The sequence below is a fragment of the Colius striatus genome, chromosome 7 (genome assembly GCF_028858725.1).
Source record: "Colius striatus isolate bColStr4 chromosome 7, bColStr4.1.hap1, whole genome shotgun sequence".
NCBI classification, from domain to species: domain Eukaryota; kingdom Metazoa; phylum Chordata; class Aves; order Coliiformes; family Coliidae; genus Colius; species Colius striatus.
In genome coordinates, this window is record NC_084765.1 from 35,779,508 (window position 1) to 35,791,393 (window position 11,886).

Here is an 11,886-nt window from a genome sequence, read left to right on the forward strand (position 1 = left end):
AAAATCTTGCTGAAAACTCCATTTAGTTTAACATTGCATGATAGCTTTCATAATTCAGAACAAAGTGCAAAGCTCTTTAATGAGGCCATTAATGACCCTTTAATTTACTCCACCAGGGCTGATTCATAAAACATTTATGTTCCATTTACACAGGATTTTCCTGAGACTCTTCAGGGCAAGTCACCATCAGAAATCAGGTGGGATGAAACAGAGGGCTCTTCTCTTCCCTCTCTTATTCACCCTAGTGCTGAAGCTCCACGTGTGTCTTAATTCTGCTAGAGGAGAAGAGCCACTTTTGACCCTTCTGCATGGTAAATAGATGCAGAGTGCTCTCTGGTGTTTCTGCTCTAGGAACAGTGAAACCCACTTTAAGATCTAGCTGGGGCAGACAGCCAGCCTTGAATAACCCTACAGCCAGTGCATTACTCATTTGTGATACCAGCTTTGCTTTTGAGGGTAGCACTGTTGAGCATCTAGGGAGACACATCCCAACAGCTGCTTCCCACTGCTGTGGGTGGTGATGGAGGAAGGGATGGGGGGAGGCTGGAAGGAGGCAGGTACACAGGTAGGTGTTGAGGCTGCTGATGCTGACCGCTCTGCTTGCTGGGGAGGGTGGGCTGGACTGGGAGCTGCTGCCAGACTGAGCAGAGGTGTATGCCTGGGCTGCTGGGAGAGGTGGTAGCTGAGGTTATCTCTTTGCATCTCAGTATGTCCTGTCCCTGCAGCTGTGGGAAGGTCAGAGGCACACGGGAGGCAGCATCCTGTGGTGAGAACAGGGATGGTGCTTCACCCTGAGCTGCTGGTGATGGCTCAGGCTCATTGTCACTTGACCCAAACTGAGCTATTTGTCTCTCAATGGTTTTTATTCTGTTCCAGATTGCAGGCAGGGGGAAACATCCAGGACTGTGCAATTGCTTGCACTGGCTGAAACATCTTTTTTTAAAAAAAAAGGAAAAAACCTCTTCCTGGTGTATTCCAAAGACCTCACTTGTTTCCTCTGAAAATGCCAGTTCCTAAGCATCTTCAGAGAAAAAGAGCCATTAATCATCACAACTGGGTTCACAGCATCTTCAGTTTGCCTTTACCAGCCTTCTCATCTGCTTTCTTGGATGCAGAACTACTAACCACTTCTGCTCTGCTTGTGTCTTTGCCCTAAGCAGGTTTTCTTACACCCACAGACACAATACTCACAGCAAACTCGGGTGGACGGAGGTGCCAGACCACAAGAATCAGTCCCCCAAAAGCCTCTAAACAGAGAGGCAAGGAAGAAGTTCTCAGGCTATTGGCAGAAGAAGAAGTTAGAGCCTGCTGGAGAACATGTCAAGAGTCATTGCTCCCAATACCTATTTGCAACAGGAACAATCCGTGCCTGAAGGTGCCCAGAGCTGGGTCTCCCTGCAGCACGTGTCCAACGAGGAGTGGGGAAACAGTCTCAGAGGGAGTTTCATTTTCCATGTCACTGTCCCATTCAAATTCAGGTTGGGCTGTCATTCTCATTTCCCTCTTCACCCCTGATTTTGCTGACGCAGGTTAGATGGACCATCGAGGTACTGCCACCGCTTGCATCTGCCTGCTTCATGAGTCATCCTCCTCGTTTCACAGCTAAAAGGGCTGCTGACGCTGGTGCCCTCAGAAAGGACACGGCAGCAGGAGCATCAGTACGTTTGAAACCATGTCAGCACTCAGCTGCAGGCTGTGTGCACATGGGTTTGTCAGTGTGGGGTGTGCACCGGGTTCTACGCACCAGATTCACGCTGTAGGGTCATTTTTAACTTGAGGGGAAGGAACCAGCGAGGAAGATTGCTTGACCTGCCTGGTTCATTGGTGCAGAACTGCTTCGTGGGGCAGGGTCAAGTTTGGCAGAGCACTTACATCACAAAAAGGAATCATGGCCAAAAGACATTTTAAACACAAACACCAGCCCCCACACCCAGACACACACACCAGTGGAGAGGGGAAAATCAAACATCCCGAGTGATTTTGGAACCTCACACTCAAAAGTGTGAGCACTAAAAATGCACCAGGACCCTGACAGGATAAAGAGGGAACTGGGCCCAGTTTGAAGCCCAAGTGCCCAGTGTGAGCAATGCAAGAGATGATGCAGATCAGTGAGTGGGAAGGGAGGGAACCCACGGCAAGAAGAAGGGGCAAAATGGAAGTGGCTGAGGAGGGAAGGCAGCCTGCTCTGCCTGCCTTAGAGAGATGCTCCTCATCCCAGCATGGAGGTGGAATGCACCCAGGTAGATTCGTTTAGCCTTTGTGGACCACAAAGGCAGGAAAAGCCACATTTCCTCACTGAAATCACCCCCAAAAGAAAACAGAGAGGTCAGAGGTCCAAGAGCAGCAGTGCCAAGGGGAGCCCACAGACAGAGTTGGCTGTCCCCGGGGCTGGGATCATCCCTGGGGCACTGTCCTGTGCATGACAGCTGACTGACAGAGTGCAGGGCAAGGAGCCAGGTCAGAGCAGCACAGGACCTCCTGCTGTCACACAGAGCTGCCTGCAGACCCTGACGCTCCAGGGGCTCTCACTTCCTTTGGCTCTGGCAACAAACAGCTCCAGGCACCTCCATGAACAAGCTGCTTTAGCTCCTTTGTTGTTTGATTTCCAGAAACATCAATGCAGGGAGACCATCCAAACTGGACACTGGATTGTTTAGTTAGAAACACATGGGTTCTCACTGTTATATCTCCGTGGAACAAAAAAAACCCCACTAAACAACAAAACAACAATGGTTTAAATTTAGGGGGAAAATAATTAGTACAAATCAAACCTTGCATTCACACACACAGAGGTTCTGATGTTTCAGAATCATTCCTCTCTCTGCTCCTCCATCCCAGTTTCCTGCTCAGCACACTCCTGCTTACACATCTCCAGGGAAGCCTGCAGCCAAGGGCATGGGTTTCCTTGCCCTATCCATGTCAACCATGTGGCCAGCCACACTGGGTCAAGACTTACAGACTCTGAAGTGCAGGCAGGCTCTTGAAGCTGTCTACATTTGCACCAACTTCTTAACATTTCCAGGCAGGTCACACACCCCCAGGACTCCCAGAGTGGAGAGCTCGGAGCTGCTGCCCTTGAGAATGTGCAGTGCTTGAAGCCAACAGACACACCACCTTTATGAGGATCTTTTTGTACTGCAGCTAAAAGTAGAAATGCACATTTCCACACACTCTGAAAGATCCCTGTGCATACACTCCTGAGCGACCTGAGCTCTTCTGAGCCATCCAAGATTTCTCTCTGCAACTATAACTGAGTGCACAGACACCTGAGGATCTTCATGCATCCACTTCCCCTCTGCCAGGTCCTGAGCCTCTGCTCACAAAGTGTCTGGTGTACCAGTGGTGTTGATGCTGGCTGAAAATCAAGGTGGTTTCACAGCCAAACCATGAGTGCAAATATGAGAGAGGTTCATTAGGCCAGTGGGAAAGGCCTGTTTCCCTTAGTACAGCTGCTGGATCTTCTAATCAAGGCTATCTGATACACTGATGTCATGCTACTAATGGTATAACTCTGTCTCAGGCTAATGGCACAATGGGTTTACAAAAGGAGCAGTATATTCAGAAACATGCATTCATGTTTGCTAATCCCTCATAAGCCTGTAAGCCTGAGTCTTCTTTTTTTTCCAGATCTATTAAGACCCTATCACTGGCTGCACACTAAATTCCCCTCTTCCTGCTCAGAATCTGCTGCACACCCTGCACACCATGGGGCAGGAGATGCCATCCCCACCAGCCCACAGCCCCCTGCAATGCTGACCAGGATGGAAAATCCCACCCTGGAGTTTCTCCCTCACCTCTGCTGGGGGAGCACATGGAAGCAGCCACAATGTCACCACCATTTCCTTCCTGAAGGGTTTGAGGATGCTTTCTGGAGGGCATTTCTACATCACAATGAAACACATGTACTCAAAGGCATGTCAATAAGCGAGGGGATACCCACCAGTGTTTAACAGGCTGAATTTTTCACCCGGTTCTTGGCTGTCTGTGACCCTGCACTGCCAAATGCCCAGCTCCACCAGCAACCCCAGACACAGACAGCTGCTTCCAGGGAGTCTTGGTATCAAACATTTCATAGCCATTCCCCAGCTGCTGCATACACAGAACCTGGAAATAACCCTTCCAGGAGTGACAAAGTAATAGTCCCTAATTACACAATTCATTTATTCTTTTGGCACTAATAAAAAAAATGGATTTGTGTTACAAAGGAGGAAGGGGGAAAAAATCTAAGGATTTGTTTAATTAAAATTACAATGTATTTGAAAACCAAGTAATTTTAATGATACAGACAATGCTGTGATTGTATAATTAGTAATTAATTACCTACAGAAATGACACTTTCTTTTCTTTAAAGAGATTCATTTTTCTTCCTCTTGTTTGTTTTTTTTCTTTTCCCCTTGCATGTGACTGTTCTCAGGGCACACGCAGTATCAGGGAGAGAATTGCACCCTGTGTGTGACTCCTCAGCAGTGCCACAGCCTCACCTCCTGGCCCCAGTCCCCAGGAACATGAGAGCTGCTGGGATAGAGCTGATGGGCAGAACAGCTACAGCCTTCTGCAGAGGGAGTCGAGGAACAGACTGAGCCCGCTGCTATAGATATATATTATGCTTATAAGTCCTGATGTTAACCAATGTTATATATATATTTTAAGTATTCATGTATTCATAGCTATAAAGGCCTTTTTTCTGCTTGAGCTAAATTGCATAACCGTGACCTATTGTCCCAGAAGGCTTTTTATTCATGTTAAATGGGTACTGAGATTACAGAGCTCCTTTGGAGTAGGTGCAGAAGCATTCTGGAGGAGACAGGAGAAGACAGATGGTCCTATAGAGGCTCAGCAAAGAAACTAGAACCAAGAGAAGCAAGCAGCTCTGCACACCTGGTTATGCCTCTGAAAAAAATCAGCTGGGGGGAGGCTCTCTCTTGGGAGAAGTGTCACACAACCTTGTTTGCAGAGTAGTGCACAGAACACACCTCTCACACACTCACTTGTGCCCAGTTCTGCTGGCTCTATCCCCAAATGGTGGTCTCTGGGTGCTCACAGGTCCCATCCATGCCCTGACAGTCAGAGGGAGCTGGGTTGGCCTTCATGGTGCATCTCCAGCCTGCCCTTCTGCCCTGCCCTGCTCCCAGGACAGCTCACACTGCCCGTCAAACAGGTACCCACGGGAGCCTCCAGCCCCATCATACATCCCAGATGCATCCTGGCAGCTCCCAATGAATATTTAAGGAGAAAAACAACCTCCTTGGGAAAAGCTCTGCATCAGCATCCTGCAAGGGGCACCTGCACCCTCCTCCCTCCCTGCCCAGCCAAGAGATCGCTGCCAAACACATTAGTGAGATTTGCAGGTCCCCTGCCTGCACAGAGACATAGAATCATAGAATGCTGGGAGTTGGAAGGGACTTCTAGAGATCATCCAGCTCAACCCCCACTAAAGCAGGTTTCCCTCGATCAGGGCACACAAGAACGTGTCCAGGCGCGTTTGGGCACCTCCAGAGCAGGAGCCTCCACACCCTCCCTGGGCAGCCTGTGCCAGGGCTCCCTCACCTCAACAACAAAGTTTCTCCTTGTGTTTAAGTGGAACTTTCTGCATTCCAGCTGCACACGTTACCCCTTGTCCTGTCACTGAGCACTACAGAAAAAAGTGTCACCCTATCCTCCTGACACTCATCCTTTAGGTATTTGCAAGTGTTGATGAGGTCCCTCCTCAGCCTGCTCCAGGCTAAACAGCCCCAGTTCCCACAGCCTTTCCTCATAAGGAAGATGTTCCATTCCCCTGATTATCTTGGTGGCCCTGCACTGGCCTCTCTCCAGCAGTTCTCTCTTGAGCTGGGGAGCCCAGCACTGGACACAGGACTCCAGATGAGGCCTCACCAGGGCAGAGTAGAGGAGGAGGAGAACTTGTCCTTAACCTTGATTCAAGGTGGGAGCCCCTCCTGCTTTTCGCTTGGAGTCTCAAGGCCACACAGGCACAAGCCATGAGACATTCTCAGCCTGTCTGTTAATTTCCAGTGCACACCAAGGAGAGCCCCAAGTCCCTCAGAGACTTGTTACCTCCACGCTGTCGTGGGAAGAAGGGAGGACAAGGCCAGGCTGGCTGCTGGTGCCAGGACACACAGTGGTATGCAGGGATGCCAGCGTCCCCTCACCAGCTCTGACACTCAGTCACAGACACAGGCAGGGTGGAAGCAGCAGAGAGCTGGCTGCTGGCTCTTACACTGGTGCCAGATGGTGGATGAGATTAAAAGAATTTGATTTTCAAATAATCCATAAACCTGGCTGAGCTAATGTCGTTTCATATGCATTATCTTGTAATCCCAGGGAAGAGAACGTTTCAGAGCAAAGAGCCTTATTCTCTCTCCCTCAAGGACTCTAACAAGCTATAGATAATCCCCTTTTTGTTGGAAGGTGCTTACAGGGGACCTACAACACCCACAGAGTGGCACAGGGGCTGCGCTAGTGCTTGGGAAGAGGACAAGCAGATACCGAGCACCACATGGGCTGTCTTCTCCTGAGCTTCATCAGAGTGGGAGCAGCACATAGCAGGGCTCAGGGACATCCCTGAACTCAGCCCCTTGGTCAATAAAGTAGAATAAAGGAGGGATTTTGCCACTCCTGTCCCCTAATACTGTGCAGGAGCCCATGCTGCATCACTGGGGTGAGGGGGAGAGACATCCACTCTTCTAGGTAAACCCACTTTTATGCCCACTTTTGGGGACAAAGTCCAACCCAAGTAAGTCAAAGTCATGTTGTGTCACCCTGGGGAGAGGATCAGGACCTCCCTGGTGATTGAGCCCCACAGTCCCTCTCACAAGGTGAGGGACAGCATGCAGCTGAAACTGTGGGAAGCACCTTCACTGCCCTCTATAAGGCAACTGCTGCAAAAACAGCCCATAGGAAATTCATCCTCAGGGATTTCCTGACATCCCCTTGCCTGTGTCCAACACCCACAACCCTTTTTGCCCCTATGCCTACCCTAGATGAATGTACTCCTGTGCCTTCATCCCTCCCTAATCCCCACACAGTGCCCTGGGTAGCCCTGAGCACCTGCCCACCATCCCCCCTCCATCCTCAGATGCTGCCTGCCTGCTCCCAGACTCCTCTGAGCCCCTGGTTACTTGTCAAGCCTCCATGGAGCAAAGACAACACTCTGCCAATTGCTGGGATCCTTCTATGTGCAAGGCACCAAGCTTGGGTTAAACAACTGGTGATGCTTCATCCAGGCTCCCACGCTGGAGGATGCAAGAGCTCAGAGCAGGAGAGGATTTTAAGGGGAAAGGGAATGAAAGCTCCATGATGGGATTTCCCAGTCACTGCCTGCCATCTAGTGCTGAGCACCAAGCTGTTTCATAGTGACATTCACCTCCATCCTCAGGGGAATTTAGCTCTTCAGTTAGAGCCAAGCTCTTAAATTAGAGCCAGGGACATTTGGGCATCAGGCTCTCAGGACTGGGGAGCTCCCAAATGCTCCAGGCCAGGGCCAGGGAGAGGTGTTTGGAGTCACATAGCACAAATCCCAGTGGGACCTGGGAGGGAAAACAGCCTGGGAGCAAGAAGAGGTGATGCTGTGTGCCTGCCTGGGTGGCAAAGGCACAGCTACAGCAAGGCAACTAAATACAGCACATCTTGCTTCAGTGCATTCTATTACCTCCAAGGTCGCGTCGTCAGCGTCAGCAGCTCTGATCAAAGCAGTGCACATGGGCATTGTGTGAAGAATACCACAGACAGGCTGAAAATAGGGAGACAAACGGCAGCACGAGGGAGAGGGGTGAAAGGTGAGGCTTGTCAGCTGTGCAGGAGACTGAAAACCTACAGAAAATCAGGAAACAACTCTAGCAGTGCCGCTGTGACTCAGATATTCTCTCATGCTTGGAGACACTACTGGGAGTTTCCTGCCCGGTTCAATCCACAGGCAACCATTGCAGCAGGAACACAGCCCCTGCAAGCCACTTGTAGCCTTTGGGTTAGCACCAACAGCAGGTGATTTGGAATGTTTTACAGGTCTTCAGGCAATTTAGGGGCTGATGCTCCACCTCCACTCCCTTCAGCAGGAGCATACCTGTGCTCATCTTAAGGGCTGGTCATATGGCAGCTTCTTGTCCCGCTGCAAGGGCTCTGATACCTACCTACCCACAAAGGCAGGAGAAAGCAGACAAGATAGCTACAGCTCGCCACAGTCATGTTTCCAGGCAAAGAAAACTAAAGGATATGAAATCCAGAAGGGTCTGGGATAGGTGACATCCATAATGCTCACTGAGCCCAGCCCCTGCTAGACAGGAGCCTCCAGCACGCTGCTGGAGAGGCACCTTCTGCCGAGCCACATCCTGTTGCACAGAAGGTAAAACCAGATGTTGAGCTGGGAGGGCTGGTGAAGTAAGAGCAGAAAAGTGGGTCCCCACAGATGCCACCTCCAGCAGTCACCCATCTTGGACCCCGAAAATCACAGGACACTGGTGGAATCAGATACCCTGGATGCCCCGGCTCTCCTCACCAAACCTCTAATCACTGAGGTGCTGGAGTGTGTCCAGAGACAGGCAACAGAGCTGGGGAAGGGTCTGGAGCACAAGTCTGATGAGGAACAGCTGAGGGAACTGGGGGTGTTTAGTGTGGAGAAGAGGAGGCTGAGGGGAGACGTGATCACTTTCTGCAACTACCTGAAAAGGAGGTTGTAGTGAGGTTCGAGTCAGTCTCTTCTCCCCAGTAATGAAGAGGAAACAGCATGAGGGGTGATCTTATTAACATTTATAACTATCTAAAGGGTGGGTGTCAGGAGGTTGGGACATCCCTTTTTTCTATAGTAGCTAGTAACAGGACAAAGGGTGATGGGATGAAGCTGGAACACAAAAGTTCCACTTAAACATAAGAAAAAACTATTTCACTGTGGGTGTGAGGGAGCCCTGGCACAGGCTGCCCAGAGGGGCTGTGGAGTCTCCTTCCTTGGAGGGCTTCAATGCCCACCTGGACACATTCCTATGCGACCTGATCTAGGTGACCCTGCTTCTGCAGGGGGTTGGACTGGATGATCTCTAAAGGTCCCTTCCAACCCCTACCATTCTATGATTCTATGATAAGTTGTGCCAAGGGAGGAAGAACCTTTTCTCTGAGAGTTATTGAGCATTGGAACAGGCTGCCCAGGGAGGTGGTGGAGTCCCCATCCCTCGAGATATTTAAAAGCCACACAGATGACATGCTGAGGGACACGGGTTAGTGCAGAGCTTGGCAGTGTGAGGTGATCTTAAAGGTCTTTTCTAACTGAAACAGTTCTACGATTCTACCACCCATCTGGCCACTCCCCATCACCTCCTGCTGCCCTCCTCAGCCTGTGCCACTTGCCACTACCACTGCTCAGGGAAACAACTGCTGCTTTGCAGAGGGGCACGTTGGGCCTGACATAAACGGGCTGCAGTGGTCACCTGGAAAACACAGACAGGGCAGGGCAGCAGCTCACCACCACCCACAACCAGAGGCCCTGATCAGCACACGGCTCCCATCTCCTCCAGGGCTTGCAGAAAAGCAACGGGCAATATTAAGCAACGGATTACTCAGAATTCAAAAGCAAATGGGATTTGTGACCCGTTATATTAACTGGGGACTAGAGAAAGCTCTACAGAGAGAGAACACTGCCGGCAGGTCACCAAACCAATTATTAAGAGCTCACAGATCACGAAGCTAGATATGTACTCACATCAAGATAAATTTCTATTTGCCTGCAGAAGCAGGACGCTGGCTGAGCCACCCTCCCAACCCAGTGTGCTTTTTCTGTGTGCCCATTAAACCTGGATTATATCTCGTTACTTTCCCCAATAATTCACTTCCCCCACGGGTTTAATGCTGTGGAATAACATTTGGGAGGGTAAAACCTGAAAGGAGAAATGTAATGGGCATAATTACTTTGATAGATGAGGGAGAGCAGAGGGCAGGCAGGCAGGCTGTGCTGGAGCAGGCCAGCAGCACGCACACACCCCCCTGACATCGCTACCAGCAGCACCACTGGCCTGGGACTCCTGCCCCAGTGTCCACATCTTCCCGGTGCCCAGATGCCTGAGAGGGAGAGCAGCCCATCAACACAAGATAATCTGCCTCTGACATCAGTTCTCACCTCACTCTCCAGCAGAGATCAGCTCTCCAGCAAATCATTAGCTGTAAAAGCTTTCCCTAAACTTTTGCATCGGTTCACTGAGACTGGGTGTTGATAGCAGCCAAGGACAGGGGCAGCTCCTGCCAGCACAATCCTGCTTCTGGAAAAGGCTGAAGCCTTGTGTACACTGCATAAAGGCTTTATTACCTTGCTTGTGTTTTGAAGAAGCTTCATTTTAATGTTGCTTCATATTTCGATTGAGAAATGCCCCATGGTCTTTGAGCATCGCCTATGAAGTCCTGCCAAAGGATTTTATACCCTCCCCCCAAGATCTGTTAGGGAAAAGTAGCCTTGGCAGTAAAGCTGTAGCTAGAACTGCCTGAAGGGGCTTCTGCTGTCAGCATTTTCTACTCACCTCACGAATTCCTGGCTCTGCTTTTTGAGGACTTGGTGGTGAGGATTGGGTATTATCAGCAAAGCTTCTGCAGCAATTTCACCCTGAATCCAAGTTTCACAGTAGTCTCCATTTATCTCAGTCTTACCTTTGCAGAGATTCACTCAAGCGTTGCCTTCTGCCTGCCCCATTCTGTGTCCTTCCAACATGCTGGTTATGACAAAACACCCAGATGATTTCAGAGGAAGAGAGCCCTAATCCACTCATGTCACTGGTGACCCTCACTAGCTTTTCCACACCATGTTCTGCTGGGTCTCTGTGCTGCTGCAGGCGGAGCATCCTCCTGCAGGTAGCTGAGCAGGGCAGGAACAGGCAGAGCTTGCAGAAAACCCAGGCACTACCAGGTAAACTCCCTCCAAAGGGATGGATCCCTTCCAATACACACACAGGAGCATGGACAGAACAAAAGTGACTGATGCTGCTGGAGACACTCTGTCCTCCAGGACAGGGAATGAGCCCACAGGTTGCCCCAGCTGGGACAGCCCAGCAACTCTCTTCCTTGAGCCAGCAACCCCTTGCCCCAGCGGGGTCGGATGCCACAGGGTGTACCCGAGCAGCGCTCCCTGCTCCAAGCAGCTTACAGCTGTATTTAGGAGCAACAGCATCTCTCCTCCTACAGATCTTCAGAGCTCAGGAAGCGGTGCAGCCCGTGGCTCCAATGGCTCCTCCTGGCTCTGCATGTATTTACCTCCCAAATGTTGAAGCCTTTGGCTGCTTTGAGCCAGGCAGGAGGAGCAACAAACAGCAGCTTCTTGTTATGTGAGAAAGCGTGTGGTTCAGAACAGTTCACAGCGTACCACAACACACAGAGCAGGGCTCTGCTGGGAGAGCACCAAAGCTCCAACACTCCTGCAGACAGGGAGGGATATCAGCCAAGGAAGATGTTGTGTAGGGGATGCAGGGGAAAGCTGTATCTCTGCAGCTGAAAAGTGGTTTCATTAGGACTTGTTATCTCTCCTTCACTAGAGGAGAAAGCTAGCATCAACTTGTCACAAAGGAAACCTTCATCTCTCTCTTCTAACGTGGTGGCTTAAGCAATGGCTTAGATGCTGCTGGTTTTGACTGCAAATGATCTTTCCGGTTTGTTTCTGCTCCTGGAGGCTTTCAGCAACAGCTGCTGGATGGCATCACACCAGGGAAAGGTCATCTTGATATGCCTCTTTCCCTCTTGGAGGAGGGGAAAGGATCTGGTTTTTGTCTATCACCCTCCTGAATGGACACGTCCTGTGCTGAAAATAGCTTTAAGGAGCAGACAGTCTCCATGGTCAGACTGCTCTCCAGCCTCCCCCCTGAAGAACACAGCCCAGGGAGGAGGACGCTCAGACACCGGCCCCAGCAGCCGCAGTATTGATCT